Source organism: Mauremys reevesii, linkage group 19 (assembly GCF_016161935.1).
Source record: "Mauremys reevesii isolate NIE-2019 linkage group 19, ASM1616193v1, whole genome shotgun sequence".
NCBI classification, from domain to species: domain Eukaryota; kingdom Metazoa; phylum Chordata; order Testudines; family Geoemydidae; genus Mauremys; species Mauremys reevesii.
In genome coordinates, this window is record NC_052641.1 from 23,377,950 (window position 1) to 23,395,956 (window position 18,007).

The 18,007-nt window shown below is 47.1% G+C and overlaps 1 protein-coding gene across 6 annotated transcripts in view; it reads left to right on the forward strand.

Moving 5' to 3' along the window:
- NEK6 (NIMA related kinase 6) overlaps window positions 1-18,007 on the forward strand; it is a 248,128-nt gene that overhangs the window by 103,373 nt on the left and 126,748 nt on the right. The window contains exon 1 of one of the 6 annotated variants that reach the window (XM_039506273.1): window positions 16,914-17,155. The exons of the other annotated variants lie outside the window; for them this stretch is intronic. The gene's annotated coding sequence lies outside the window, so the exon portion shown is untranslated. Of the gene's footprint in view, window positions 1-16,913; window positions 17,156-18,007 lie in introns of those variants that run through there. 6 annotated transcript variants of the gene reach the window in all.

The window sequence follows — 18,007 nt, forward strand, 5'->3', positions numbered from 1 at the left end:
AATTATATGAAAATGGAAAGCTGCAGTGCTGCTCTACAATGCATGTATTTAACCTAGGTTGGTTTGGGAGGAATAACCCAGCTTGTTGTTTTTAAGAAATATTCAGTGTTGCCTGTGGACAAGGTATCATTGACACATACCTCTTCGCTAAAGAGTGAACTCACCCAGTGCATTGGAGCATCTGGCTTTCTGGAGCAGTGCCTGTGTGCAGAAACCCAGTTGCTGCCAAGAGCAAACTTGGTTGAGTAGCTCTGAGTCATCCTGAAGGGGTGAATATTTAGAGAGATTTTTAAAGCTGCTTTGGATGTCCAATTCCTTTAAGCAGCTTTGGAAATCTCAGCCTCAGTGTCAATTGAATAATGAGTGAGATCTAAGGGGGCCACTTTAACCTGAGCGGGAGTTTGCTGCCATCAGCACTAGTTTCATTTTTATTAACTTTGGACTTGCTCCTACAACCCTACTCATGCACCTAGTCTCATGGGCCTCTGTGGTGCCCTTTACATAAGGAAGCTCCTAAGTGTGGCTTGATAAAAAGTGAATAATGATCCAAGGGCAAATATGAGAAGGAGTAACATGATCAAAGATGTCATGCATCAGTCATGGTTTCCAGTATCCTTAGTGAATGGTAAGGCAGGGTAATTGATTTTTCCAGGCTGTGATTGGCTAAAACCCTTCTCCTAGCCTACATGGGTCTACACAGTAGTGAAAAGGTGCTCAGTAATTGCGATCCCTATGAAGTAAACAGCGATGGGTGAAGCCTGATACTTGTTGAGAAGGCTGCAGCTTTTGAAGGATTCCGGGTTTGATTGTCATTCCAGACAAGTGTACCCTGACAGTCTTCCCTTTTTACAATAAATCAGAAGCAAAATGAATAAATTAGGTATTGAAGTTCCTTGTGGGCTTCATTGATGCGATTGCAGGTGGAAAAGACAGGTAACATAACCAGAGGGAATTGGTGTCAAACCTGCTCCTTACAGTCCCAGATTATGTCACCAATCAGCTGGTGAAATAGAGAGATTTCCCATGTATATTTAGTAAATCAACATGACAATGTCATATACAATCGGAGTTAATTAGGCAAACCCTCTTGCTGTGTGTACTGCACCTTATGCCTTAAAGGTAAAGAGGCTTCAGTCATTACTGCTGCTTTGTAAATGCCACTGGAAGCTGATTGGTTGCAGCCCCATGGAGAAAGGCACACAAGCCAACATCCAGTGTCTGTGGCTCAGATGAGAGTTGGGGAAAGTACTTGGGATGTTCACTCATTGATAGTGAGGAGAATCATGGTAGAAAATACTTTACCTGGAGTGTAGACCACCCCTTCTCCCCGTGCACATTAGTGGGGTGTAGCTCTCAGACACACCCTCCCACTGCACTGGGGTATAGATCTCACGCACATGTGCACTCTCTCCCCTCGTCCTTTAACTGGGATCTGCCTCTCCTTACCCTGGCACAGCTCCCAGGGCACAATGTTTGCTGTCATTTCCCCTTCGCTTTTTGCTCTCTGTCAGGGAGGATGAGCTGCTGCAGCCTGAAGTCTATTATGGATAAGACAGAAGGACAGATGTGGATGCCCTGATTTTAAAAACTGACAGTTTTCTGCAGTAATTGCCTAATACACACTGAGATGTTTGCCTAAAATGCTAATACTAATTGCCTGAGATTAAGGGCCAGATTGTGACCAACACTTATCAGGGTGTGGTGAAGCATAGAAGGAGGCCCCAAACCACACTCCATATGCTCGCAATGTGTGGAGCAACCACCATCCCTGCATGCCCCTGTGCACCCCCAGCCGTGCTCCTCACTGCAGAGGACATGGAGAGGAGACGGCCCTGCCTCTTCCCCACTACACTAATTTTCAGGACCAGTGAGGTGCATATGGGGTAGCATCCACTGGAAGGGTGCAGCCTATGAGCCCTGCCTGTGCAGTGGGCTGCTTGGGGAAGGATTGTGCCTCCCTGAAGTCCTATGCTCCCCCAAGCTGCCTCTGGGGTAGTGCAGCTTCACATCACCACCACCTCAACACAGGCATAGGTTGTGCCTGTAGTGTTGGGGACAGTACTGTGGGATCCTGCAGTAATTTTATACAAGGGTGGATAGTAATTGCTGGAAGCCTCCTATTCCTAGTGATCAGTGCTCTCCCATTTTTTGGCGTGTGTGTGTGTATTTTGTTTCTCAGGTCACAGACAGAGGCAGGAATAACAATAATGCCTCCCGCTGATATAGCAATGCCCATCTGCCAAGTGCTTTGTTAGCACAAAACAGTTGATCATCCAAAGACCTGTGTCATCCCCACTTCACGGGTAGGTGAAAGTGAGTCACAGAATAGTTAAGTGACTCGTCCAAAGTCACGTAGCAACTCAATGGTAGAGCTGAGAATAGGACCCAGGAGTCCTGGATCCAGTTCCTTGGCTCTAACCATGAGCCTCTAATCCGCTATGACTCAATTGTCATCCACAGAGCAGACAGTCAGTAACAAAGGGGGTGGGGTTTTGTGTTTTGTTTGTTTTTTTTCCATAATCCCACTTAACAGAGACAATCCTATTGGGTCTCCAAGCGAGAGGAATTGAGACTTTAGGTGCCAGAGTCTGAGGGCTGTGTCTGTGTGAGAGGGGTTGTTTCGGGGCTGTCGAGTGATCTCAGTGCAAGACTGGTCCTTGTGCCCTAGGGCAGCACGGATTAAACCTAAACATGTATTTTTAAATCTAGCAGAGCTCTGGAGGCAAAATATGCAGCTTGGCCCTGGAAAGGAAACCAGCCCCAAGTCCCAGGGAGGAGGATTAGTCTGGCCATGACAACAGCACCAGTGAATCTCTGAGGGAGACAGCCTGACAAGGCAGCTGAGGGCTGGGGCTGCCCTTCCCCTGGTAGCAATAGGGGCTACGAGGCTGCCAGCATTCAAATGTCTGACAAGCATCACACTGCAGCTTCTGTATTCCCAGCCCGTGTGTCCCTGATCCCCAGCAGAGCCCAGTTAATACCTAATTAATAGGGCTCTTTCTAATGAACTAAGCCCGAACTGCCAACCAGCCTGCCCTTTAATCTCTCTCCTACTCTGAGTGAAAAAGCTTGGCAGGTGTCACTCTGGTCCCCGTGCCACATGGCAGCACTGGCACATGGTAGGTCTATTCGTCCTGTACTGACCAGGGTCATTAACAGGGAGCTGGAACAATTTGTACAGTGAGGGTGCTGAGAGCCATTGAACCAAACTGCAAACCCTGTATATAATGGAAACCACTTCAAGTCAGGGGGGTGCTACAGCACCCCCCGCACCCTAGTTCCAGCACCTATGGTCATTAACTCTCCTGGGCCTTATTCCCCCCTACTGCTTTTACACCAGTGCAATTGCATGGAGTTAAATGGCCCGGCTTCTTATTTACAGCAGGGTGAGGGCAGCATCTCTTCAAACCCGCCTGGAAACGTGTCAGTAGAGGAGGTTTTGGAACAAATTGATAACAAATTGGAACAGTAATAAGTCACCAGGACCAGATGGTACTGGGCTGGATGGACCATTGGTCTGACCCAGTGGGATCTTTCTTATGTTCTTCCCTCTTCACTGCTGTGCCATTGGCTGGAGCCCTGCACTCAGAAGTGGCTGTATTTTACAGTTCTGAATGAATAAAGTTTGCAGTACTCTTTTGGTCTTTGGGGGAAAAAGTGCACTCATGTAAATGGCAGACTGTTTTAATTATTATGTTCCCACCCAAAGCCTGTCACCTACATAGGGCACCCAGGGCAGGTGTGTGGGCCAAGATCAACAAGAACAACGCAATGCACATTGCAAATCTTTGGGTGCATGTTCTTTGGCGGCGTTCTGTTCCCAAGCATACAAATACGTACCCACCATTATAGATCTCTTGTGCATCCAACATGGAGTGGCTCATCCCTTGGCAATGGTTTGGCTGGCACAATGACCAGACAGCAGCAAGCTTGTGTGACCTGAATTGTTATTTCTTTCACTGGGGCTCAATTCTGCAGACCCTAGACAGGTAAATCTCCAATTGGCTTGCAGGACTGAGGCCTGGGTATTTGGAATTTTCCTTTGGATGCCTGCCCCAAGGGGCCTCCTCAGAAATTCCCAGGGCTGGAAATCAGTGCAGAGAGCTTTAGGGAAGAGCAAACCTCTAGCTAACCTGATTTGTGTGTATGTGTGTGCATGTCTCGGTAGGCTTCTTTTTGGCTGCATATAGGGTGTCTATCTGCTCAGAGCTTGGACATTTATTCTGAGTATTGTGCCAATTGCAGACTGTCTTCCTTAATGCCTGATATGTCAAAATGAGAAATGGTCGGCTGAAATCTGAGTCACTGACTGGATTAGAAATTCCCATTGTATACCATATCTCCTCCCCTCCTCAGCTTTATCTCAGTTAGCGAGAGGTCGTGTATATGTAACGTGCCCAGCAGCCATAGTTGGCAAAGGCTTCTATAGAGATTGTAGCATATTGTGATTTGTGAGCACTATGGAATTTGGTTTCCAAGATCAGAGGAGCAGTAGGAAGATAGGGTTCAGAATGGGAGCAATTTGTTTGCTTGTTGTTGAGGTTCCCAACAGATAGCAGCAGAAATTTCTCTCCTCCTTGTGGCCCACATGGCTGCAGGTAAAGATAATTGCAGACCACGGGGTGCATGCCGGAGCCAATTGTAACCTGATTGACCTGGCCTGCCATTAAAATTTCTTGCTCTAGCTTTTCAAGCCAGAGAATACTGCTTCTCTGGGAGTGTGTCGTTGTTTGGTGGATCTGGAATAGGGTGACCAGATGTCCCGATTTTATAGGGACAGTCCTGATATTTGGGTTTTTTTCTTTTATAGGCTCCTATTACCAACCCACCCCATCCCGATTTTTCACACTTGATGTCTGGTCACCCTAATCTGGAACAATCTGAATAGGGGCTGCCCAAATCAATCCCTGTAACAGGATTCCTCTTTCAACTGTGCAAAATGAATACATTTGGTTGTTTACTGATCTGTCTCTGACTGAACACAGCCCATAGAACACCCCTATAAAACTGATTAAATAAAATGGCTCCACTTCACACCGTCACTGAAAAAGTCATTACCTAGAAGAACAGCAGGGTTCCTTTATGAATGGTGAATGCCCAGATTCTGGAATTTAGGTTGGACCATTGGTCCCATCATCTTGATATTCTCTCACCTCCAAAACCAGGGCGAGTGCCTGATTCTTCAGAAGTAGATAGAGAAACAGAACCACAATGCACCTGGCCAGCTGCTCTATGGGGTACAGGATGAACCCCCACCACTCATTAATTTAAACCGATCACTTCTACATCATAGCAGCTAACAACTGGCAAAAGTAAATTGGTATTAAAGCATTTATTTGGAAGCAATTGAAAAATGAACTAGGCCAGCTAGAAAGTAGAGGTCAGAAAATTAGCCCTGTTCCTCCTTCATAAAGCTCAATCTTAGCCCTTCAGAATCCTTCTGTTGTAGCTACTGTATTTATATAGGTGGCCTTTGATGGATGGTGGCATGTGATATAATAAACGGAATAAAGGACTGGGAGGGAGAGAAGAGATTGAGTTCTAATCCTGGCTCTGACACTTACCTCTTTGGGACAAATTTTCAAAATCTGCTTCTCATTTTGCTCCTGCAGTTTTTCACCCACAACCAACCATGAATGCAAATGCTAGAATTGAGGCACCTTTGTGATACTTCCTTAGACTGTAAAACTCCTGTGAGCAGGGACTGTATTGCTAACACAGAGAAGGACCGGGATATCATACAGGAAGATCTGGATGACTTTGTAAACTGGAGTAATAGTAATAGGAAGAAATTTAATAGTGAAAAGTGCAAGGTCATGCATTTAGGGATTAATAACAAGAATTTTAGTTATAAATTGGGGACACATCAGTTGGAAGTAACAGAGGAGGAGAAGGACCTCGGAGTATTGGTTGATCACAGGATGACTATGAGCTGCCAATGTGATATGGCCGTTAAAAAAGCTAATGCAGTTTTAGGATGCATCAGGCGAGGTATTTCCAGCAAAGATATAACGGTACTAACACCTCCTTATAAGGCACTGGTGAGACCTCATCTGGAATACTGTGTGCAGTTCTGGTCTCCCATGTTTAAGAAGGATGAATTCAAACTGGAACAGGTTCAGAGACGGGCTACTAGGATGATCCGAGGAATGGAAAACCTGTCTTATGAAAGGAGATTCAAAGAGCTTGGCTTGTTTAGCCTAACCAAAAAAAGGCTGAAGGGGGGGATATGATTGTTCTTTATAAATGTATCAGAGGGATTAATATCAGGGAGGGAAAGGAATTATTTAAGCTTAGTACCAATGTGGACACAAGAACAAATGGATATAAACTGGACACTAGGAAGTTTAGACTTGAAATTAGACAAAGGTTTCTAACCATTAGAGGAGTGAAGTTCTGGAACAGCCTTCCAAGGGGAGTAATGGGGGCAAAAGACATATCTGGCTTTAAGGCTAAGCTTGATAAGTTTATGGAAGGGATGATGATGGGATAGCCTAATTTTGGCAATTAATTTAGCAATTGATCTTTGATTATCAGCAGGTAAGTATGCCCAGTGGTCTGTGATGGGATGTTAGATGGGTTGGGATCTGAGTTACTATAGAGAATTCTTTCCTGGGTGCTGGCTTAACTGATCGCCATATTTGGGGTTGGGAAGGAATTTTCCTCCAGGGCAGATTGGCAGAGGCCCTGGAGGTTTTTTGCCTTCCTCTGCAGCATGGGGCACGGATCACTTGCTGGAGGATTCTCTGCAGCTTGAGGTCTTCAAACCACAATTTGAAGACTTCAATAACTCAGACATAGGTTAAGGGTTTGTTATAGAAGTGGGTGGGTGAGATTCTGTGACCTGCATTGTGCAGGAGGTCAGACTAGATGATCATAATGGTCCCTTCTGACCTTAAAGTCTATGAGTCTATGAGACTGCCTCTTCCTTTATGCAGAAGTGGTACATAGCACACAGTAGCTGGTACCATCCCACTACTGCTTATTATTGTCAGTAATCACCCCATCCCCAGGGCACCTTGTATTGGCAAAGAGCTAACCTGTCCCAGCTCCCACATCTCCGAGACTTGTTTTATTCCACTGGCTAAAATTCTTGTGTGTGTTTCCTTGGGAAGCATTAGGGGAATCAGGTAGGGGATGCTCCCAACTCAAAATATGGCTCCTGTATGAGAAGAAAAAGACCTGAACAGGCACTTAGGTTGCATTTGTTACCAGGCGGAAAAAGGGGAACCAGACCAAAGGCTTATTTATATCTGGGGAGATGAGACAAGATCAAGGCTGGAACCGTCAGGCCCCAGGGGGCTCAAAGAGCTGGATATTTCAGGCCACTTTGGTCTGTTTGTTAGAAGAACTCTGTACTCGTGACAGGTGTTGGCTCGACATTCCTGGAGACTGAATCTTCTTTCTCTCCACAGAGCAGATGGAGCAGAGGCTGCAGGAGTGCATGCTTCCCCACCATGACCTGTCAATCAGGGGCATCATTTCAGAAAAATTGTGAGGGGCAAACTTGTGTCAGTATATGGAACATTATACGTGATTATATTATAGTCTGCAAAACGAGGGAGGTGGCAAAAAGTGGACCACATAGAACCATGAAAAGTCTGGGAGGGAACCGTGGTCTGGGTGGGGGGAAACTGCCCCCCTTGTCCCATAGCATGTGATGCCCCTGCAGGCAATGTCCCTGAAACCAGAGGGGACCCATCTCTAGGGCTCAAAGGAATGTTCAGTGCCATGGCCCATTCAGGACTTTACCTCTGTGCTCTAGCTGCCAGCAAAGGGCTCAATGAAATCACTGTATGGTAAGAGCGATTGTTGTTTTTAAAATGTTTGTGCTGTAGAATTGGAGAATTAATTCAGATGCCTTTGCCCAGTGTGGCAGGAATGAGAATTCTGACAGTCACATATACATTTGAATACTGTGCACTCTTAATAATTTGGTCTCTGATGACAACTCTTTGCCTTTCTCACAGTTATAATTTGGATGTTGCTGACTTCGCCCTTAGCACTCAGACTGTTTAAGCAGCGTTTCTGGGGATGCCAGGAGCTGCCGAGTGGATAATGCATAGTGAGTGTCGGAGGAGGAGGATGTACGTGCGTTATCCCGTGCACTAATACAGTACAATAATAATACTTTGCATTTCCATATCTCCTTTCATCTGATGAACTCTGAGTGCTTTACAGGCACTAATTAAGCCTAACAACACCCTGAAAGATAGTTAAACATTATTAACCCCACTTTACAGATCGGGAAATTAAGGCACAGAGAGATTAAAGGACTTGTCCAAGTCACTGTCAGTGCTGGAAAGAGAACTCAGGAATCTCGGTGCTGTAACACGAGGTAGCTCAGCCTGCCCCGAGAGGAGAGGTATATTTTGAGGTTGAAAGAAGTATTGTATTGTAAATCACTGGTCTCGCGCTCTCTTGGCCATTTTGTAGAAAATTTGCCTGCAAAGTGCTCTCTTGAGGATTCCAGCTTTATTAACAAGGGCCCCAGAACCCTCTTGACAATCGCCTCTGAGTTAACTACTCAACACCGCAGAATACTGGTGACTGTTAGGCACCAGTGGGTTTATCCCTGTGCCCATTTTGCTCTGTCACTACATGCAGCCCAGGGGCTTCTGCAATGTGACCTGCAACCACTATCTGGCTAAGAGGAAGATGCAAGCCATGTAGCCAGGGTGTGCCAGCATCAGGGGCAGCTCCAGGCCCCAGCACGCCAAGCGCGTGCTTGGGGCGGCATGCCGCGGGGGGCGCTCTGCTGGTCGCCGGGAGGGCGGCAGGCGGCTCCAATGGACCTCCCGCAGGCGTGCCTGCGGAAGGTCCACTGGTCCCGCGGCTCCGGTGGACCTCCCACAGGCGTGCCGCCGTGCTTGGGGCGGCGAAATTGCTAGAGCCGCCCCTGGCCAGCATGCTCTCTCTGAGGTGTCAGACAGGATCCTGGGGGATCCCTAAAGAGCAGTGTGTGGGATCCTGGGGGATTCCCTGGGGATAAAGGTAGGCCAAACTGCCTGTGTCAGTCCTCACAGTTGGCAGCTAACAGCATATAACACAAGACCCAAGTGTGAAATATCTTCCCTGCAGACTCCATTAGTAAAAGCAGGCAATCACAGAGCACAGGGAAGGGCCCCAGACCCCCATGGTGGTGATAGAGCTGGTAAGGTGCATTTGTTCTGAGTGTTTTAGAGTAGGAGGGAGGGGAGAGTCAATGACTCTGGCTCCAGCACTGAGGAACTGGGGGTGGAGCGGGGGAGCCAGGGGACTGGACTATTCTTCTCTTTTTTTTCTGTCTTAACTACAGATCTGCCAGTGGTTGTTAGCACTCACAGATATCTCCTCCCACCCCCATCATCGGGGGATCTATTAGAGCAGATGGGCAGGGGGGCAGAGGATTTTCTCCTTTCTCACCTTCCCTTTGCTAGCTACTTGGGAGGAAGGTGGGGAATCTCACTGCCCTAGTTTCCTCCCAAACGAGTGTCTCCGGTGACGCTAATTAAGCTTCCCCTTCGACTTGGAAATGCGGATGGCCTGGGCGTTGGTAAATTATCCCATGCACCAGATGGGCTTTGCCCATTTCTCAAACCTCTAATTATTGTGTCCAGTCCCTGGAGAGGACCCCCTGGGGAGTGAAACTGAGCAGGGGCCATCAGGAGCTCTAGCCCATTTCTGGGTAGCAGCCCTTAAATGTGGCTGCTGCTGCACAAGACAGGGAGCTGGCATGTGGCCTGAGCCCACGCAGTGCTCAGGAAAACCAAACGCAGTCTGGAAGTTGTGCACAAAGGGAGCCACGCTCCACTCTCCCACCAGTGCAGCCAAACAGATGGGTCTCTGCTCAGTTCCCAAGCTCCCTGTATTCCACCATGCTGGTGCCCTCTCTCTCGCTCTTATTAATTGACGTCAGAACTGCAGAATCATTGTGCTGAGATTAGAGAGTCCTTCACACTAATGAACTCGGTCCCATGGAGTGTTGTCTTCTCTGCAAGAATAAGTGTTTGTGTCTCTTGTTTTGGGTCGTTGTCACACATTGTGTCCTGCGTTTGTGGCTTGAGAGCTATGCAGCTAAGGCCTAGAGAAAGGGCTACGCAGTCAGGGCCAGTTTCAGAGTTGCTCTGCCCAGTTGTGGTGGTGTTCACACCAGTACAAAGTCAGTGCAGAGCAACTACCCACTTAAAATGGCAGCATTTTACAGCTTGTTCTGCATTGATGCAAATGACTGCAGAGACGCAGGGCAGCATTGAATCAGAGCCCTGTTATCAAAGGCCAGGACTACACTTAAGTGTTGCCAGCATAGCTATATCCATTAGGGGGTGATTTTTTATGACATTGCTGTGTCAGCAAAAGTCCTGGTATAGGCACAGTTATACTGGCAAAAATCTTCAACTGTGTCTATGCTAGGACAGTTTTGCTGGTATAGCCATGTTGGCAAAACTTTGAAATGTAGACAAGGCTTAAGAGTGGGCTTCTGTCAGAGCTTTGCTAACTGCATCAAAGTAATGTAAAGTGATGGATGCAATGACAGTCAGCATGGATTTGTCAAAAACAAATGGTGTCAAACCAAGCTGAGAGCTTTCTTTGACGGGGTAACAAGCCTTGTAGATGTGGGGGAAGCGGTAGATGTGGTATATCTTGACTTTACTAAAGCTTTTGATACTTTCTCACATGACCTTCTCATAAACAAACTAGGGAAATGCAACCTAGATGGAGCTACTATAAGGTGGATGCAAAACAAGTTAGAAAACTGTTCCCAGAGAGTAGTTATCAGTGGTTCACAGTCACGTGGGAAGGGCATAATCAGTGGGGTCCCACAGGGATCAGTTCTGCGTCCAGTTCTATTCAATATCTTCATCATTGATTTAGATAATGGCATAGAGAGTACACTTATAAAGTTTGCGAACGATACCATGCTGGAAGGGGTTGCAAGTGCTTTGGAGGATAGGATTAAAATTCAAAATGATCTGGACAAACTGGAGAAATGGTCTGAAGAAAATAGGATGAAATTCAATAAGGACAAATGCAAAGTACTCCACTTAGGAAGGCTCAATCAGTCGCACACGTACAAACTGGGAAATGATTTCCTAGGAAGGAGTACTGAAGGATCTAGGGGTCAGAGTGGATCACAGGCTAAATATGAGTCAACCGTGTGACACTGTTGCAAAAAAGAGCAAATATCATTCTGAGCTGTATTAGCAGGAGTGTTGTAAGCAAGACACAAGAAGTCATTCTTGTGCTCTATTCCGTGCCGATTAGGCCTCAGCTGGAGTATTGTGTCCAGTTCTGGGCACCACATTTCAGGAAGGATATGGACAAATTGGAGAGAATCCAGAGAAGAGCGACAAAAATGATTAAAGGTCTAGAAAACATGACCTATGAGGGAAGATTGAAAAAACTGGGTTTGTTTAGTCTGGAAAAGAGAAGACTGAGAGGGGATATAACAGTTTTCAAGTGTGTAAAAGGTTGTTACAAGGAGGAGGGAGAAAAATTGTTTTTCTTAACCTCTGAGGATAGGACAAGAAACAATGGGCTTAAATTGCAGCAAGGGAGGTTTAGGTCGGACATTAGGAAAAACTTCCTAACTGTCAGCGTGGTTAAGCTCTGGAATAAATTGCTTAGGGAGGTTGTGGTATCTCCATCATTGGAGACTTTTAAGACCAGGTTAGACAAACACCTGTCAGGGATGGTCTAGATAACGCTTAGTCCTGCCGTGAGTGCTGGGGACTGGACTAGAGACCCCTTGAGGTCTCTCCAGTTCTATGAGAGTGACCAAGGGAAAAGATCTATCTTGGGTGGGACTAGGACAAGACCAAGGAAAGAAGGGATCCTCCCTCTCCCCAGACAGGGGAGGATCCCTCTATTGCTCCCCCCGTATGACCCCACATCCCCATGCTGTCACAGCACCTCCTTGATGCTGCTACCCCCAGCTCTGAGCCAGGGGAGCAGGACTGGTGGTGGGGTCGAATTCAGGCTTAGCTTGCGTTGCCTCTGGGAGTCCAAACTGTGTCGTCATTTCAGGCTGGGCAGAGTCCTCTTGCCCTCCCCACTGGCAGCTCCATATGTGTGGCATTGGTTGGCCCCCACCTCAGAGTCACACCCCTGTACTAAGTAGAGTCTGTCTCCATGCTTCTCTGGGACACTCCAGCTACCTCCCTATCCCCAGTCATGCTTAGTCCACCTGCAGGCCACAGTGTAGAAGAGCCATTGTTCCATGGGGGTCTTGCAGCAGCTGAGAGGCAATCGAAATAGATGGGTCCAGATAGCTACTTGGACAGGGGTGCTGGAACAATTTGTATTGTGGGGGTGCTGAGAGCTATTGAACCAAACTGTAAACCCTGTATGTGATGGAAACCACTTCAAGCCAGGGGGTTCGGCAGCACCCCTAGTTCCAGCACCTATGTGATTGGATGGCTTATCAGTGAGATGTCAAGCACCTTTCCTGGGCAGGGCTACTGTGTGGACTGCAATGCAATAGGCTGCCTTGGGCAAGCTTATAAGAACATATAAGAATGGCTATACTGGGTCAAACCAATAGCCCATCCAGCCCAGGATCCTGTCTTCTGAGAGTGGCCAGTGCCAAAAGCTTCAAAGGGAATGAAAAGAACAGGGCAATTATCACGTGATCTATTCCCTGTCATCTAATCTCAGAATGTGGCAGTCAGATGCTTAGGGACACCAGATCATGGGGTTGCATCCCTGACCATCTTGGCTAATAGCCATTGATGGATCTATTCTCCAGGAATTTATCTAATTCCCTTTTTAACCCAGTTATACTTTCGGCCTTCACAACATCCTCTGGCAATGAGTTCCACAGGTTGACTGTGTGTTATGTGAAGAAGTACTTCCTTATGTTTGTTTAAACCTGCTGCCTATTAATTTCATTAGATGGCCCCTGGTTATTGTTATGTGAAGGCGTAAATAATACTTCCCTACTCATTTTCTCCACACCTTTCATGATGTGATAGACCTCTAGCATATCCCCGCCCATTAAGCATTTCTTTTCTAAGATGAACAGTCCCAGTCTTTTTAATCTCTCCTCCTGTGAGACATGTTGCATACCCTTAATCATTTTTGTTGTCCTTCTCTGTACCTTTTCCATTTATAATATGTCTTAGACATCTGTTCAGCACATAACACAAGATGGAGTTCATAATCTGATACAGACACATCCCATTCTGTCACAATCTCCGCTCCCCATCTCTGTCTTCCGGCATGGAGTGAGAAACCATTGTTCTTTGTGTTTATTTAGAAGAAATATCTGGTGGGGGGACACCTTTCTTGGTTTTCTTGCTTAGTTAAAAAAAATCCCAAAGAACTCAAATGGAGTCCATGTAACATTTGGGCTGTGCCAACAGTAGGAATAGCGATGCCGGTAGAAATTGCAGACCAGCTAATGATGGATGGCCTGGCCTAGGGGAGAGCTAAACACATGCATCTTCCTATCAGGAAGCCACGGGGTGCCAAGAGAGGTAATGCTTCCAGCTGTGCATATCAAAGGTGCATCATTTTGGGGACAGGGTCTCACCCAATGTCTTTTGCCCCCTTCCTCCAGGCCATGGCAGCCACTGCTAGATCACTGTTTATGCAAAGATTGAAAGAAAAAATACACCTCTCTGAGCTGGCTGCTTTGTGTAAGTCGTGAATGATTTTCTGTCACTAGGTATCAAACTGTGGTTGAAAGGATTTCCAGTTGACATTTAGCAGTATTAAATTACAAAATAACCACAAGTCAGCCACTCAGTATGATATAAACAGTGAGATTTGACAGAGCTATTTCTGGCCTTGGGGACCAATTTACTCATTTTTACAGTCCCAACTCCAGTCATCCGCTGGTAACACACAGCGCCTTTTGGACACCGTCTATTTGGAATTAGAGACACATATGGCAGAGTGTAATTACCTATTTATTCTGTGCTGAATCAGCAAACTGAGGCCAGTTAACATTGCAGCTCACAAGCCCCTTTCATAAACACGGGTCACAGTCGGATCAGTGCAAAATTAATGCAAATGAAAAAACAAATTCCAATCAGAGAGCGAGCCAACAAACCGGATGATTTAATGGGGGAGAAAAAGAACTCTGTGGTCTTTTGTGAGTGTGAAATCTAAAAAGCTGGAGCGTTCAGTGGTTAGTGAGCGACAGAGCTTGGAGGGTGGGGAAAGTCACTCATGTGCTGGAGTCTTGATAAAGTCTCCTGTCACTGCACCCCCATCGCCCAAGGCCAGCAGCCTGCTGGCTCTGCCAGCCAACCAGCACTTTCCATGGGCTTGTCAATCAGACAGAGTGTCCAGGGCTGATACTCTCCACCTGCCCAAACCTACAGGCGGGTTGGTGTTGTACATGACACATGTGAAAGGGTTATTAATTTCCACAAGCTCTAACTGCTCCCAAAAGAAGCAAGGAGCAGGGTCCTGCCTTCTGGCTAAACCAGCCAATGGGAGTTTGTCCTGGTGATGTAATGTGTCTATAACTTCTCCTGCCAGGGGAGTTTGTGGGGGTGGAGTTTCTGTGGAACCAGACAGAACAGTTTTCCTGCTCTTCCCCTTGAGGTTAGTGCAATGATCTCTTACCCTGACACTTGTTGCTTGCCACCCCAAACAGAGCCAACCTCACTGGCCACTACCAGTTACTGACACAAGCTCTCTTCCCCACCCCTCTCCTGCAGTACGTTGCGGTAACAGAAATGCCTTGTGCTAAATAAATGGAGGCTATCGTGCCAAAGGAAAACCCCATTGTGGAGGGGAGAGAACCTCAGCTGACATCTGATGGTTCTACTCAGGGAGTGGGATGTGCCTGCACCCCATTTTTTTCAGGAAAGAGAACAAGACTTGACTCCACAACCCAGAGATCCCCCAGGAGCTGTACAGAGGCCTGGTGCCTCCCTACTGACTATGAGGTGGTTGCCCCATCTCAAAAAATATATATTTGAATTGGAAAAGGTTCAGAAAAGGGCAACAAAAATGATTAGGGGTATGGAACGGCTTCCATATGAGGAGAGATTAATAAGACTGGGACTTTTCAGCTTGGAAAAGAGACAACTAAGGGGGGATATGATAGCGGTCTATAAAATCCTGACTGATGTGGAGACAGTAAATAAGGAAGTGTTATTTACTCCTTGACATAACACAAGAACTAGGGGTCACACAATGAAATTAAGAGGCAGCAGGTTTAAAACAAACAAAAGGAAGTATTTCTTCACACAATGCACAGTCAACTTGTGGAACTCCTTGCCAGAGGATGTTGTGAAGGCTAAGACTATAACAGGGTTCAAAAAGAACTAAATAAATTCATGGAGGATAGCTCCATCAATGGCATCCCTAGCCTCTGTTTGCCAGAAGCTGGTAATGAGCAACAGGGAATGGATCATTTGATGATTACCTACTCTGTTCATTCCCTCTGGGGCACCTGGCATTGGCCGCTGTCAGACGACAGGATACTGGTCAAGATGGACCTTTGGTCTGACCCAGTATGGCCGTTCTTATGTTCCTATGGGTTCCTGACCCTCTTCCAGCTCCCTGTCAATGTGGCTCTGCCTCTCCATGCTTGAAGGACGATTGCATGGTATGTCGGGGACTCCATGGGGTTGGTAGACGATTCCCTGCAGAGTTGGTGGGGGAAAGGCATGCAAACCCAGTTCCATTCCTGACTTGCCCTAGTCCACCCTCCTTTCTGTGCCTAGTTCTCCAGCCTGGCAGAGAACTTTCAATGAGCCTAGGGACAGTGCTCTTTCCACACAGAGAGAGGTCTCAAAGGAACAGATCTGTCCCTGGGATTTGCTATGCGGTGGGGAATCCCAGAGTTTTTGCTCTCAACTTTAAGGTCCAAAGAGTCCTCAGCTGAAACATCTGATCTGATGACCAGGAAGGGGCATGTGGCTAAGGGATCATGTGACTGCCTGGGGACTATATAAGAAGTGCTCTGTGGTTAGTCAGAGTGTGTTCTGTGTCAAAGTAAGACTCGTGATAAGCTCTCAGTGGTGGCTAGGTAGGAGACCTCGGAAGGAGCTTGGAGAAGGGATGAATAATGAGCCTGTAGGGAATGGCCCAAGGCAGTGATGTGCTGTGAGACGTCAAGTGGGGTGCACAGAGACTGTATTTTGAGGATCTCTGGGAGATCTGAAGAGCCTGGGTTCATTGACCATTGCCTGGAGGGGTATACAAAACCTTGTGCTGAGCTGGAAGGAGGATTCTGACTTTAGTTCATATTTTTATTAATGACTTTGCACAAAAAGTAGGAGCTAATGACATCTACTAATGACACAAAGCGGGGAGGCATTGTCAATACAGAGGAGGATTGAAATATTACCTAGGAAGAATAGGGTGACTTTGAGGACTGGGATAACAGAAATGAGAGGAAATTTAAGAGCACAATATGCAAGGTCATGCACTTAGGGACTAACAACAAGAATTTCTGCTACAAGCCAGAAGCTCCTCAGTAGGAAACAACAGATGAGGAGAAAGACAAGGGTGTATTTATTAGTCTATTAAAGGGCAACTGAGTATAACAGGGCCTCCTTGGTCCTGCTTCTGTCTCGGTTGACAAACTAGGCAGAGACCCTTGTGCTAGTCCAACACCTTGTATAGTTTATTTATAAAGGAGTCCCACCCCCTCACAACATACATAGCACCTTTACTTGCAAAGGGGGGGGGGTTTCTCCCTCTTACCACCTGCCTCCCAACTTTTTACTTCCTTCCTGTGCCTATTTGTGGGCTCTGGCTAATGGCTTAATTAGCCTTTCCGCCCTGTCCCACCCACAAATTAAACACAGCTCTGCTTAGTCAGCTCCAATCAGGCAAAGCAGATTGGAGCTGCTGTGAGTAGAGTGCTGACTCAGGCTTTCATAGCTAGCACAATGAGCCACCAGTGTGATGCAGCTGTGAAAAAGGGAAATGTGGTACTAGGCTGTATCAGTGGAGGCATTTTCAGTAGAGATGGGAAAGTACTGGTGCCATTGTACAAGGCATTGGTAAGACCTCATCTGGAATCCCATGTACAGTTTGAATCACCCATCTTCAAGAAAGATAAATTACTGGAACAGGTGCAGAGGAGACTGCTAGGCTGATCAGGAGAATGGAGAGCCTGTCTGATGAGAGGAGACTAAAGAGCTTGGCTTGTTTAGCCTAGCAAAATGCAGGCTGAGAGGGACCTGATTGCTCTATATAAATACGGGTGAGTAAACACCAGGAAGAAAGAGGAGCTGTGTAAGCTAGAGGACAATCCGTGGCACAAGAACAAATGGGTATGAACTGGCTGAGACAGACTGACAGTATCCTGGACAAACCTTATAGAATTAAGATAAACTTTATTGAATTAAGTTAAACCTAACTGAGTTAGGTTTAATACTTTTGGGGTCCATTGTATTAAACATGCAATTCTGTATGTGGAATTGTGTGTCACTCCTCTAGGAGGAGGGGGTGCTAATGTAATTCCTCCAGTGATCAGCCCTTTGAAGCTCCCAAGGAGAGTTCAAACTGGTTTCTCCAGGGACCAATAGACAGAGTTAGGATTTTTGGCTAAATAGCCTAGTTTTAAACAGGCTTAGGGCCTTCTTCCTGATCCAGCAAACAGACAGGACCCCTGGTCCATGGAGTGCCCCAATCAGGGGCGGCTCTAGCAATTTCACTGCCCGCGGCACGGCGCGGGGGGCGCTCTGGCGGTCACCGGTCCCGCGGCTCCGGTGGACCTCCCACAGACGTGCCTGCGGAGGGTCCGTTGGTCCCGCGGCTCCGGTGGAGCATCCGCAGGCATGCCTGCGGGAGGTCCACCGGAGCCGCCTGCCGCCCTCCCGGTGACAGGCAGAGCGCCCCCCACAGCATGCCGCCCCAAGCGCCCGCTTGGCGCGCTGGGGTCTGGAGCCGGCCCTGACCCCAGTCCCCAATAGGGAAGGACTGGGACTGCTGAGGCCCCATAAGATTGTGCTTGTTCTGAGCTGAAGCTGTGATGAACTTGAAACCACAAGGAAACCCCTTGGGTGGGATGCTGAAGGACTGCTCCTGCCAGAGCCTCTGTTTGCTTGGAGTG